Raw genomic sequence first — 12653 nt, 5'->3', positions numbered from 1 at the left:
TCTCTTGACTAAATCCATGTTGGCTTTGTGTAATTAACCATGCTTGCATGTACACTATATAATTTTGTTCTGTATAATAGTCTCTGCCATTTTGCCCGGCAATGACATCAGGCTTACTAATCTATAATTTCCCCGATCACCTCTGGAACCCTTTAAAAAAATGGCATTACATTGGTCACTCTTCAGTCTTCTGGTACCATGCTTGATTTTAAAGATAAATTACATGCTACTAACTATAGCTCTGCAAGTTAATTTTCAATTCTATCAGTACTCTGGGATGTATACCATCCAGTTCAGGCAATTTGTTACTCTTCTATTTGTCAAATTGCCCCATTACATATTCCAGGTTTATAGAGATTTGTTCCAGTTTCTCTGACTTATCAGCACTGAATACCATTTCTGGTTCTGGTTCTCTCCCACATTTTCCTCGGTGAAGACTGAAGCAAAGAATTCATTTAGTCTCTCCACTATGGTCTTATCTTCCTTGAGCGCCCCATTTACCCCTCAGTCATCTAGTGGTCCAACTCATTCTTTTACTGGCTTCTTGCTTCTAATGTACCTAAAAAAGATTTTACTATGTGTTTTTGTCTCCAATGTAATCTTCGTTTCATTGATCTTTTTGCCTTCCTTATCAGTGCTTTGCATGACTTGCCATTCCTTATGCTGTTTCCTATTATTATCAGTCAGATCCTTCTTTCATTTTCTGAAGGGTTTTCTTTTAGCTCTAACAGTTTCCTTCACCTCATTTTTCAACCATGCCAGCTGTCATTTGGCCTTCCATCCTCCTTTTTTAATACATGGAATATGTATGTCTGGTCTGGGTTTCCAGGATGATATTTTTGAATAGCATCCATGCTTGATGTAAATATCTGACTAATACGAACATAAGAATAGCCATATTGGGTCACACCAATATCTAGTCCAGTAGGTCCTGTTTCGAACAGTGGCCAATCCAGGTCACAAGTACCTGGCAGAAACTCAAATAGTAGCAACATTCCATGCTACCAATCCTAAAGCAAGCAGTGGCTTCCCCATATCTATCTCAATTGCAGACTATGGACATTTCCTCCAGAAACTTGTCCAAACCTTTGTTAAACCCAGATATCCTAAACCCAGATATGCTAACCACTGAGGAGTAGCCTAGTGGTTAGTGCAGTGGACTTGGATCCTGGGGAACTGAGTTTGATTCCCACTGCAGCTCCTTGTGATTCTGGCCAAGTCACTTAACCCTCCATTGCCCCTGGTATAAAATAAGTACCTGAACATATGTAACCGCTTTGAATGTAGTTGCAAAAAACCTCAGAAAGGCAGTGTATCAAGTCCCATTTCCTTTCCCCTCCAGAAATGAGTTCCAGAGCTTAACTATTCATTGAGTGAAAAAGTATTTCCCCCTACTTGTTTTAATGTTTCAATCATTTTTATTCAAAACTTAAGAAGAAAAGTTAACATCATCATGTATGAACATCTGATATTTTCCCCCAATGTGGCTAAACTAACACATAGTACTTCTACCCCAACAAATAGAACTTAACCTTCCCTCCCCTTCCCTTCCCCTCCCACCCACCCCCTTTTTTCCTTTGCTATGGCATCAAAATGAACATAATAACGCAGGGTACAGGGCAATATCTAGAAGTTTAACAGTCTACTCCTGGTAGTTGGAGTCAGAGTATTCCAAAAGGGAGTCCAAGTGAGTTGGAAACGCACTCCAGTCTTAGTTTTAAAATCTGTAATTCCCACCCTCTCTACCCGCAGTAATGTTATCATACGCACACACCACTGCGATACTGTAGGGTAGTTGTATGTAAGCCATTCTGAGAGTATTGCTTGTTTAGCCACTACAATAGCTTTGCGTACAAAAGCAGTAAAATCCTGATGGGACAGGGTGTATGAGAACAGGATGGCCCAGGAGCAGCGCCGAGTCATACTTCCAGCCCGCCTTCCACATCTCAGAAACATATTGTACTAGCTCCTTCCAAATTGGACTATGCCTTTGCAGGACCAAAATATGTGCCCGAGGGTGGCCCCCGAATCCCTGCATTTGAGGCACTCTCCCCAAGGCGAGAGTCCCATGTGAAAGGCTCTTCTAGGAGAAATGTAGAGTTGAAGAGCAAATTTGTATTGTAGCTCCCAGTGCTGCGTCATGTTCATTGTTTTGCGCATTGTAAGCACATGGGACTTGAACTGAGGCAATGTAAGGGCCATGGGGATATCTCGTTTCCAGGCAGCCAGTAACTTGGCATAGTCTAGTTCGGTAACTGTGTCCCTGATGTGCCTGTGATGGAACGTGAGGGGCACGTTTTGCTGTGCCTCTAAAGAGAATGCTGTTGCCAACTCTTCCTGGACATCCTCCGCCAGCACCTCCCAGGACAAGGAGCGTATATAATGCTTTAGCTGTGCATAATAGAACTGATCGGAGGGTGGTAAGGCGTATTCAGCACAGAGCTCCTGAAATGGCTTTTTCTGTCCTTCACGGGTAAGTACTTGTAACAAGTATACTATCCCTTTCCTTTTCCATCTGCGGAACACCGAATACAGCCTTCCAGGTGCAAAGGCAGGGTTCCCGCATATTGGCAAGTATGGTGTAACCTTCGAAGAAAATCCGTGTAATTTACAGATCCATTTCCAAGTTGCTTTTGCTGATGTCATTATTCCTGTATGCTTCAGTAGGGGCGGCAATGGTAATCCCATCGTGTGCAAATAGCTGCTGAAGTGCGTTTCTGGGTATAATTGTAATTCCAGTTCTGTATTTGTATGGTCCTGTGTTCTGCAAAACCAGTCAGTGATGTGGCGCATGCCACTAGCTATTGTTAGATATTTCACGTTCAGTAGTCCCAAACCCCCATATTCTACCGGTATACTCAGTGTTGGAATGGAAAGGCGGGGTTTCTTCCCACTCCACAAAAATTTTTGCATTAACCTCATTAATTTCTTTTCCTCCCCCCTCTTTAAGTAAAGCGGGAGAGTTTGAAAAACGTAGAGCCACTTTGTAACTACAATCATGTTGTACAATACAATATGCCCCAGGAGAGAGAGTGGAAGGGATCCCCATGCCTGCAATTGTTTTTCAGTGTCTTTTAATAAGCGTTGTATATTTAGCTCATATAACTGGGACAAATCAGCTGGAATACATACTCCTAAATACTTAATCATGCCCTGCGCCCACTGTAAGGGAAACTGTCCAGGCCAAGATGTTTTGACGTCTGGTAAAATGGGAAGTGCAATGGACTTGTGTAAATTTAATTTAAAGCCAGAAAATTTCCCAAATTGTTCAATTATCTGCAGCAGCCTGCTTAAGCTCTGGGTAGGGTTTTTCAATAGTACCAGCAGATCATCTGCGTAGGCCAACGCCCTGATGTCATGCCAAGGTGACCCCCTCAAGGTCCTGGGTAGATGCAATGATCCTCAGCAGTGGCTCCAAGGATAAAACAAAAAGTAGCGGGGAGAGTGGACACGCCTGTCTCATTCCACGACATATTTGGAACTCTGACTCTCTTGTGCCATTTACAAGAACCCTCGCCGTGGGCTGGCAATATAGAGTACGAACAGCCCGCAGGAACCACCCCGCTATACCCATGCTTTCTAAGGTCTGAAACAAGAAGTCCCACCCGACCCGGTCAAAGGCCTTCTCCGCATCTAAACTTACTACTAAGGAGGGCCTTCCATCTTGTTTACATGTTGTAATATTCTCCTGTGAAACCCCTACTTGTTTTAAAAGTATTTCTATGCAACTTCATTGAGTGTCCCCTAGTCTTTGTACTTTATGAAAGAATAAAATATTGATTCACTTCTACTTGTTCTAGGATTTTATAGACCTCAATCATATCCCCCCCCCCCCCTCCCCACCCCAACTGCCTCTTTTGTAAGCTGAAGAGCCCTAATCCTTTTGGTTGCTCTTCTTTAAACCTTTTCTAATTCCGCTATATCTTTTTTGAGATACGGCAACCAGAATTGAATGCAATACTCAAGATGAGGTCGCACCATGAAGTGATACAAAGGCACTATAGTATTCTTGATTTTCTTAACCATCCCTTTCCTAATAATTTAAAATCCAGGAAATGTACGCCCCCATATTTCTTGAGCATCTTAAGCTTTCACAATGCAATTCAGGGTGGTTTACCTCTCCAAAGGAAACGTGATAATTTGTCCTCCAAAGTCTTATAAAAAAGCATCTAGAAATGCTACTTTAAGATCTTTAAACATTATTTTGGATTTCAGACTGTGCAATGTTGTAATTCCTTTCTGAGAGATCTTAAAAGTTTGAGTTCTTATTTTTTTTTTCAACATTCTCTAAAATCCTTATGTCAGAAATTTGATGTTAATCTGTTACTTGTACTTCCTAGTTAATTTGCTGGCTCATGTAATATAGTATTACTGTTGTAATCTTCAATGTACCTTACTAGTAAAAAAAGGCCCGTTTGACACAAATGAAATGGGCGCTAGCAAGGTTTTCCTCGGAGTATGTATGTTTGAGAGAGTGTGTGCGAGAGTGACTGTGTGAGAGAGAGTGAATGTGCGAGTGTGACAGAGAGTGTGAGACTGGGTGTGAGTTTGTCTGTGAGATAGAGTGTGTGTGTGTGAGCATGAGAGTGTGTGCCAGGTTCCCTCCTCCCTCCCGCCCTCTGAGTTCCAGGGTCGTCCCCCCTCCCTCCCTCCCTCCGAGTTCCAGGGTTGTTGTCCCCATCCCTCCCTCCGAGTTCCAGGGTCGTCCCCTCCCTGCCTCCCTCCGAGTTTCAGGGTCCCCTCCCTCCCCTGCATTATGCTCTCTCCCCTGCATTCATCCATATGCAGGCAACGTCCTCTGTGCCCTGCCCCCTCCATCCATCCATGTGTAGCATCTCTCCCCTGCCCCCTCCACCTCCCTCCGAGTTCCAGTGTACCCCTCCCTCCTTCCCATTTCCAGGGTCCCCCCTCCCTCTGTCCCTCCCTCCCAGTTCCAGGGTCCCATGGAACTGGGAGGGAGGGGGGACGGAGAACGTTGGAGGAGTGACGTCAGCAGGTGGTTGCAATCCCAGTGACACACATTGGAACGTTGGAGGAGAACGTTGGAGGAGTGATGGCAGCAGGTGGTTACGATCCCAGTGAGACACATTGGAATGTTGGAGGAGCAAATTATTATGTTAGATGGGATTCAGCACAATTAGATTAGATTAGCATTGTTTGTTGCTCCAGCAGTTGCCTTTAGTTACCTGAGTAAAAATGTTTTTGAAAAATGACCCTGTATAACTTATCTTAAGGGCTCTTATCAGGAGTTAAATAGTGGCAGTATGGTTTTAGAATGAGGCACATTAAAGTAAAGGGTTTTCCATTTTATGCTTGGATTTATACTGATTTGTGTTTTGTTTTTTTGTCTTCTACATAAAAAATGCTTTGCGCTACAGTTTTTAGTGATGAGTTGTAACACTTGTTGAGTGCAGCTCTACTTTATTGTAACAGGATGCCAAAACATGCCTTCCCTGCCATCATCTTCTGTGTTTCTATAAACATATATGTGGACAATAAGGAGGCTATTTACTAACACAGTTAACACATGCTAATGTCATTAACATTCATTATTTACCTCAGGCCTCATTTCATGCAATTGTCTCTGCAGTAAATAAGTATGTGAATGGTGCTAGCATGTAAAGTAAATGACCCCCTAAATGAATAATGTGAAATCTAAAGCTTTGACTTATATATGTAATTGGAAGTTCAGAAGATAATTGAGATGGTATATACTGTTAAGCCGCAGGAGCTGCATAGTTAAAGCTTTGCCCCATTAGTGATATTTAAGTAAGTGATATATCTTTTAAAGTACATTTTTCATGGTCTTCTTGCTTATTATTGACTTTGGTAGATCAAAGTTTGACTGCAACATCCCAGCATCTGGATGACCATAACTTGAGCACATCCACAGCCGAGTCATTCTTATCCAATTACTGACTGCAAATACCTACTGTAGTTTTTTCTGTTCTCATCATAAATCTTTTCCAGGGCAGATATTCAAAGGAAGTTATGTGTTGTCTCCTGTGTGGCCATTATATAGTTCCCTTCTCTGTATATTTTGTTTTTAAAATATAAGGATATTGGGCTTTCGAAAGTAAGAGAGTCGATTTTTAACTCTGTCAAAAAGTACAAAGATTATGGGACACTCAATGAAGTTGAGAGGAGGGAAAAGGGACAGGATTTGATATACTACTTTTCTGTGGTTACAATCAAAACGGTTTACATATGGTATACAGGTGCTTGTTTTATACCTTGGGCAATGGAGATACAAGGAGCAGCAGTGGGAACTGAACCCAGTTCCCTGGCTGCTGCGCTAACCATTGCACTACGGAGGTGTTCCATGACGTTACTTGGAAATACTATTAAAACAAAATAGGAGGAAATATTTTTTCGCTCAAAGATTAGTTAAGCTCTGGAACTCGTTATCAGAGGATGTGGTTATAACAGCGTATCTGGGTTTAAAAAAGGTTTGGACAAGTTCCTGGAGGAAAAGTCTGCTATTGAGAAGGACATGGGGGAAGCCATTGCTTGCCCTGGGATTGGTAGCATGGAATGTTGCCACTATTTGGGTTTTTGTCAGGTACTTGTGACCTGGATTGGCTACTGCTGGAAGCAAGATACTGGGCTATGGTTGTTCTTATGTTCTTATGGAAATTGCAAAAAGGGCACAATACTATCCATGTATTTGTGGGCTAAGTTTGGAATTGGAGAGGGTGGGTTTAAAATGATCTGAGTACTGGTGGCATTCAGCTGCTAATTGTGTGGAGAAATCTTGCCTGACCAATTTACTTCAATTCTTTGAAGGAGTAAACAAACATGTGGACAAAGGGGATCCGGTATTGTATATCTGGATTTTCAAAAGGCGTTTGACAAGGCACCTCATGAAAGGCTACAGAGGAAATTGGAGGGTCATGGGATAGGAGGAAAAGTCCTATTGTGGATTAAAAACTGGTTGAAGGATAGGAAACAGAGAGTGGGGTTAAATGGGCAGTATTCACAATGGAGAAGGGTAGTTAGTGGGGTTCCTCAGGGGTCTGTGCTAGGACCGCTGCTTTTTAATATATTTATAAATGATTTAGAGATGGGAGTAACTAGCGAGGTAATTAAATTTGCTGATGACACAAAGTTATTCAAAGTCGTTAACTCGCGACAGGATTGTGAAAAATTACAGAAGGACCTTACGAGACTGGGAGACTGGGCAGCTAGATGGCAGATGACGTTTAATGTGAGCAAGTGCAAGATGATGCATGTGGGAAAAAAGAACCCAAATTATAGCTATGTCATGCCAGGTTCCACGTTAGGAGTTACGGACTAAGAAAGGGATCTGGGTGTCGTCGTCGATAATACACTGAAACCTTCTGCTCAGTGTGCTGCTGCGGCTCGGAAAGCGAATAGAATGTTGGGTATTATTAGGAAAGGTATGGAAAACAGGTGTGAGGATGTTATAATGCCGTTGTATCGCTCCATGGTGCGACCGCACCTTGAGTATTGTGTTCAATTCTGGTCGCCGCATCTCAAGAAAGATATAGTGGAATTGGAAAAGGTGCAGCGAAGGGTGACAAAAATGATAGCGAGGATGGGACGACTTCCCTATGAAGAAAGATTAAGGAGGCTAGGGCTTTTCAGCTTGGAGAAGAGACGGCTGAGGGGAGACATGATAGAGGTATATAAAATAATGAGTGGAGTGGAACAGGTGGATGTGAAGTGTCTGTTCATGCTTTCCAAAAGTACTAGGACTAGGGGGCATGTGATGAAACTACAGTGTAGTAAATTTAAAACAAATCAGAGAAAATGTTTCTTCACCCAATGCGTAATTAAACTTTGGAATTCATTGCCAGAGAACGTGGTGAAGGCAGTTAGCTTGGCAGAGTTTAAAAAGGGGTTAGACAGTTTCCTAACGGACAAGTCCATAAACCGCTACTGAATGGACTTGGGAAAAATCTACAATTCCAGGAATAACATGTATAGAATGTTTGTACGTTTGGGAAGCTTGCCAGGTGCCCTTGGCTTGGATTGGCCGCTGTCGTGGACAGGATGCTGGGCTCGATGGACCCTTGGTCTTTTCCCAGTGTGGCATTACTTATGTACTTATTTATATGTATAGCTTAGGCCTACTGAATATCATGCGTACCGTAACCTAAGCAAGTTCGAATTATTTGTTACACCGCAAATTTTTGAGGAGAAATCTAAGCAGTTTATAATTAGTAAACTAAACGGGAGAGGGAAAATAAACACACAAAAGAACACAAGAGAATAATGGGAAGAGGAAAGATTACATGTCAACAAAAAAGATTGTGCATTATCTGTAGATTCAGCACTGCTGCCTGAGTAGCCTAATGACTAATACTGGGCTGAGAACTAGGAAAACAGGATTTGATTCCCACTACTGCTCCTGTGACCCTGAGAAAGTCACATCCCTCCAATGCCCCAGTACAAAAACTTAAGATTATGAGCCCACTAGGGACAGATAAAGTACCTGTATATAATATGTAAACTGCCTTGGTTGCACCACAGAAAGGCAGTATGTCAAGAATCTAATAAAGAAACATATGGATTAAGTTAAACACTGGTACTAGTGTTTAACTTAAGCCAGTCACTGCACTGGCTGAAAATCATTGATTTTAGTTTTGTTTTGAATGTTGTTTCTTATTGAACACAGTAACACAGTAAATGACAGCAGATAAAGAGCTATATGGTCCATCCAGTCTGCTCAGCAAGGCAGCCAGAGCTGCACCCACCACTCTGTGCAGGACACATACCTTCATGATCGAACATCGATATCTAAATCAGGGCAGTTCTATATAATGTTGCAATATCAAACCACCATGCCAATAGAGAAAGATGGCACCAATGCTCGTAACACAACAGCCACACTCATACCAAATAGTATAATGTGATATACTTTCCTCCATGTCTTACATTTTTGCAGGTCTTTATTACTGCAGGTGATCATCTGGGATCCAATAATCAATGGATGGTATAGTTGAATATTAGAACATAGGTAGAGATGGTTCATTCAAAAGCAAAGCTATCTTTAAGAAGTGGGATACCTCAAGGTGTCATTAGCTGAATGGGAAAATCTAGGGGAAGTAAAACCATGGGAAGAAGTAAAAGGAGATACTGTATAGGCAACACATAAATACAAGCAAGAAGAAAAAGAGCTGCTGTGTTTTTCTAAAGATGTTGCTCAAAATGTAAGGAAAAAAGTTAACATTCATAAAGTATAAGAGATCATAGAAGGAGTAAGACAAGCAATAATATCTGGAAAAGCTGAGAAGCTGGGAAAGTAATGAGCAGAGCAAACGTGCCAATGGAAGAAAATGTAGCTAATATGGTAAAACAGGAGGTCAAAACTTTTTTTTAGATATGTTAGGGGAAAGTGCAAAAGCTGCCTTGAGAGACTGTAAGGTGAAGGGGAGGAATATGTAAAGGCTGATTAAAAAGCCGAATGGCTTAGAAATATTTCTGTTTGGTATTGCAAATGTAAATTTATACTGATGCCAGCTAGTACTCACAGTTATACCTGGTTGTTGTTACCTTTAACCATAGTTGACCATGCCCTTTTTACCTAATATTACAAGGTTAGGGCTCTTCAGCTTGGAGAAAAGGCAGCAGAGGGGTGATATGATAGAAGTCTACAAGATAAAGAGCAGAGTAGAGCGGACAGATGTGAAGCGTTTGTTTACACTTTCAAACAACAATAGAACCAGGGGACACAAGATGAAGCTAGAATATTGTAGATTTAAAACAGATAGGATAAAGTTTTTCTTTACTCAGCGTGTAGTTGGACTCTGGAACTCGTTGACGGAGAATGTAGTGACAGCAGCTGGCCTTACGGAGTTTAAGGGGGGTTTGGACAGATTCCTGAGGGAAAAGTCCATTGAACATTATTTTCAATAGTTTTTTATTGGAAAACTTCAAAATATGCTTGTTCAACAAATACTCTAGTATCTTATTTAACTTATTTAGACCAACACAAACAACTTATTTGTCCAACATATATCTCAACAGTGTCTTATATAGCTAAACACAATGTAAGTCAAAAGATGGCATTATAATGTCTTCCTTTTATCGCCAGACTGATCCATTGTTCTCCAATACCTTTTTTTTCCCCATTTTTATCCCTCCCTCCCTCCCCTTCCCCTACCCCCCCACCCTTGCCCCCCTCTATCACAGTTATAGTCCGCAGCGTTCTTATTTTTCTGCTCTTCTACAGTTCTTATATCACATATTCATTATTTGTCCTCTGGCTTGGGGTGTCAGGGTCAGCTAGAATAGAGTCCAACAGTTCCAAAACTTTTTTGTGAGTAGGGGCCCTTGGGACCACAGGCTGGTCCGCTCCGTGCGCAGCAGGTTGATCATCTGCCCTCTCCATTGGGAAACCGTAGGGCTCTCCACCGACAACCACATCAGCAAGATTATTTTCTCAGCAACCATGATCGCTCTGGATACAAATGCTCGGCATCCTCTTGGCAAGCCTCCAGACAGCCTCGAGTGGCCGAACAATAACATCGGTTCTGCTTGCCACTGTATGCCCCACATGTCCGCCACCCGCCGAGTCAATTCCTTCCAATATGCTCCGACTCGCGGGCAGCACCAGAACATATGCCCTAGTGTTGCTCCTTCTGCCTTACACTTGGGGCATGCTCCATCTGGCGATAGGCCCATGTGAAATGCGCGTCTGGGGGGATATACACTCTCAGAATGAACTTAAACTGCATCTCCCAGTAATTTGTTTGATCCGTACTCTTACGGTATCCAATTAAGTGTTCCCGGATCAGTGTCGCAGCTATGTTCATCCCCAACTCCACACTCCACAATTTCGATAATGTCTCAAAATCTGGCTCTTTTGCCATGTCCTTTAGATGTCTGTGATAATATTTCAATGGGACTTTTTGCTGCGCTCCCAATGATAGCGCCGACCCCAGTTCTTCTTGCACATCTTCTGTCAGTGCTTCTTGTGGGAGGCTGTTGCTATAATGCTGCAGTTGCAAGTAATGAAACCAATCTGATGAGCAGAGTGAGTACTGTGTTTTAAGTTGGTCCCATGATTTAATCTTTCCATCCTCATTGATTGCCTGAAACATGTACTCCAATCCTTTGTCCCTCCAGCGTAGAAAAGCTGCATGTTGCTGTCCAGGCAGAAATTCCGGATTGCCCCAGATTGGAAGGTATGGAGTTGTGCTGGCCCGGAATTTGTGGTGTCGGCAGAGCCAGCGCCACACCGCCTGCGCCGTGGGTAAAATTTGCGCTGGCACCAGCAAGCTAGTCTCTCCTTTGCTCTTCTTATGTAACAATTAACTAATATGTCTCTGGCCTACTTCTTGTAGCTCAAGGTGAGAGGGAGTAAAATATTGTGTGTGCCTTAGCCAGTCATTCAGGTGCCTCATTCCACTTGCAATCGTCATATCACGTAAATTCAACAGTCCTAAACCTCCAAATTCCCTCAATAGGTGAAGGGTAGACAAGGCTATTCTTGGTTTTTTCTGTGCCCACAAGAAGGTCTGCAAGATCTTATTTAGCCGCTTTTCATCTGCCTTGGTCAGGAATAAAGGCAAAGTCTGAAATACATAGAGCCATCTGGGTACTGTCACCATGTTGTAGAGGGCTATCCGGCCCATGAGCGATAGCGGGAATCCTTGCCACATTTGCAAATTTAGCTTTGTGGTGTTCAGCAACTTTCTCACATTCCGATCATACAGCTGTGGGAGTTCTCGGGGGATTATCACACCTAGATACTTTATTGCCTCTGCCTCCCACTCTATGGGCAAAGTCAGTTTCTGCCTGAGAGTGTCCCCCTGTAGTACCTCCAAAGCCCTAGATTTTTGAATGTTCAATATGTACCCTGAAAGGGCCCCGAACTCCTGTACCACCTCCAATATCCTAGGTATTGCCCGTTCAGGCTGCTGGGTTATTACAAGGAGGTCGTCAGCAAACGCCAGAGCCTTAACTGTACCTCCCGCCAAAGGTACCCCCCTCACCCCCCCATCCGCCTGGAGAACGTGTAGTAAGGGCTCCATTGCTAGGACAAAAAGGAGGGGCGAGAGCGGGCATCCCTGCCTAGTTCCCTGCCAAATCTCAAAAGGGGTTCCCCTTACTCCATTTACTAGGACTGCTGCCCGAGGGTTATTGTACATTGCCTTCAATGCATCTCCATACCATCCCTGAATTCCCATATAGGTTAACAGCTCAAATAGGTATCCCCAGTCCACCTTATCGAACGCCTTTTCGGCATCCAAGCTAAGTATCAGGGCTGGTTCCTGGTCCTGCTGACTGTTTGCCATTGCTAACAGTAGGCGTCTAACGTTATTCCCGGCTTGTCGGTTCCTCACAAAGCCCACTTGTTCCTCTCCTATTAGGTCCGGGAGTAATTGTCCCAGTCGGGTGACAAGTATTCTGGCCAGGATTTTTACGTCTAAATTTATCAGGGAGATCGGCCGGTAAGAACCTGGTTGCGTTCCCTCCCTACCGGGTTTAGGTATCAACGTAATCAGAGCGTCATTTGCATACAGGGGAAATTCCTTGTCCTCAATTACTTGTTCTAGATATTTCCCAAACGCCTCCAAGCCTGCTTTCGGTAGGGCCTTATAATATTCTCCCATGAAGCCGTCAGGCCCGGGTGCCGAATTCATGGCCAATGCTTTTATCGTGTCTTGTAGTTCCTTCCCTGT

This window comes from Microcaecilia unicolor, unplaced genomic scaffold (genome assembly GCF_901765095.1).
Source record: "Microcaecilia unicolor unplaced genomic scaffold, aMicUni1.1, whole genome shotgun sequence".
NCBI lineage: Eukaryota > Metazoa > Chordata > Amphibia > Gymnophiona > Siphonopidae > Microcaecilia > Microcaecilia unicolor.
The sequence above is the reverse complement of the archived record's forward strand: the minus strand, read 5'-3'. Positions refer to the sequence as shown.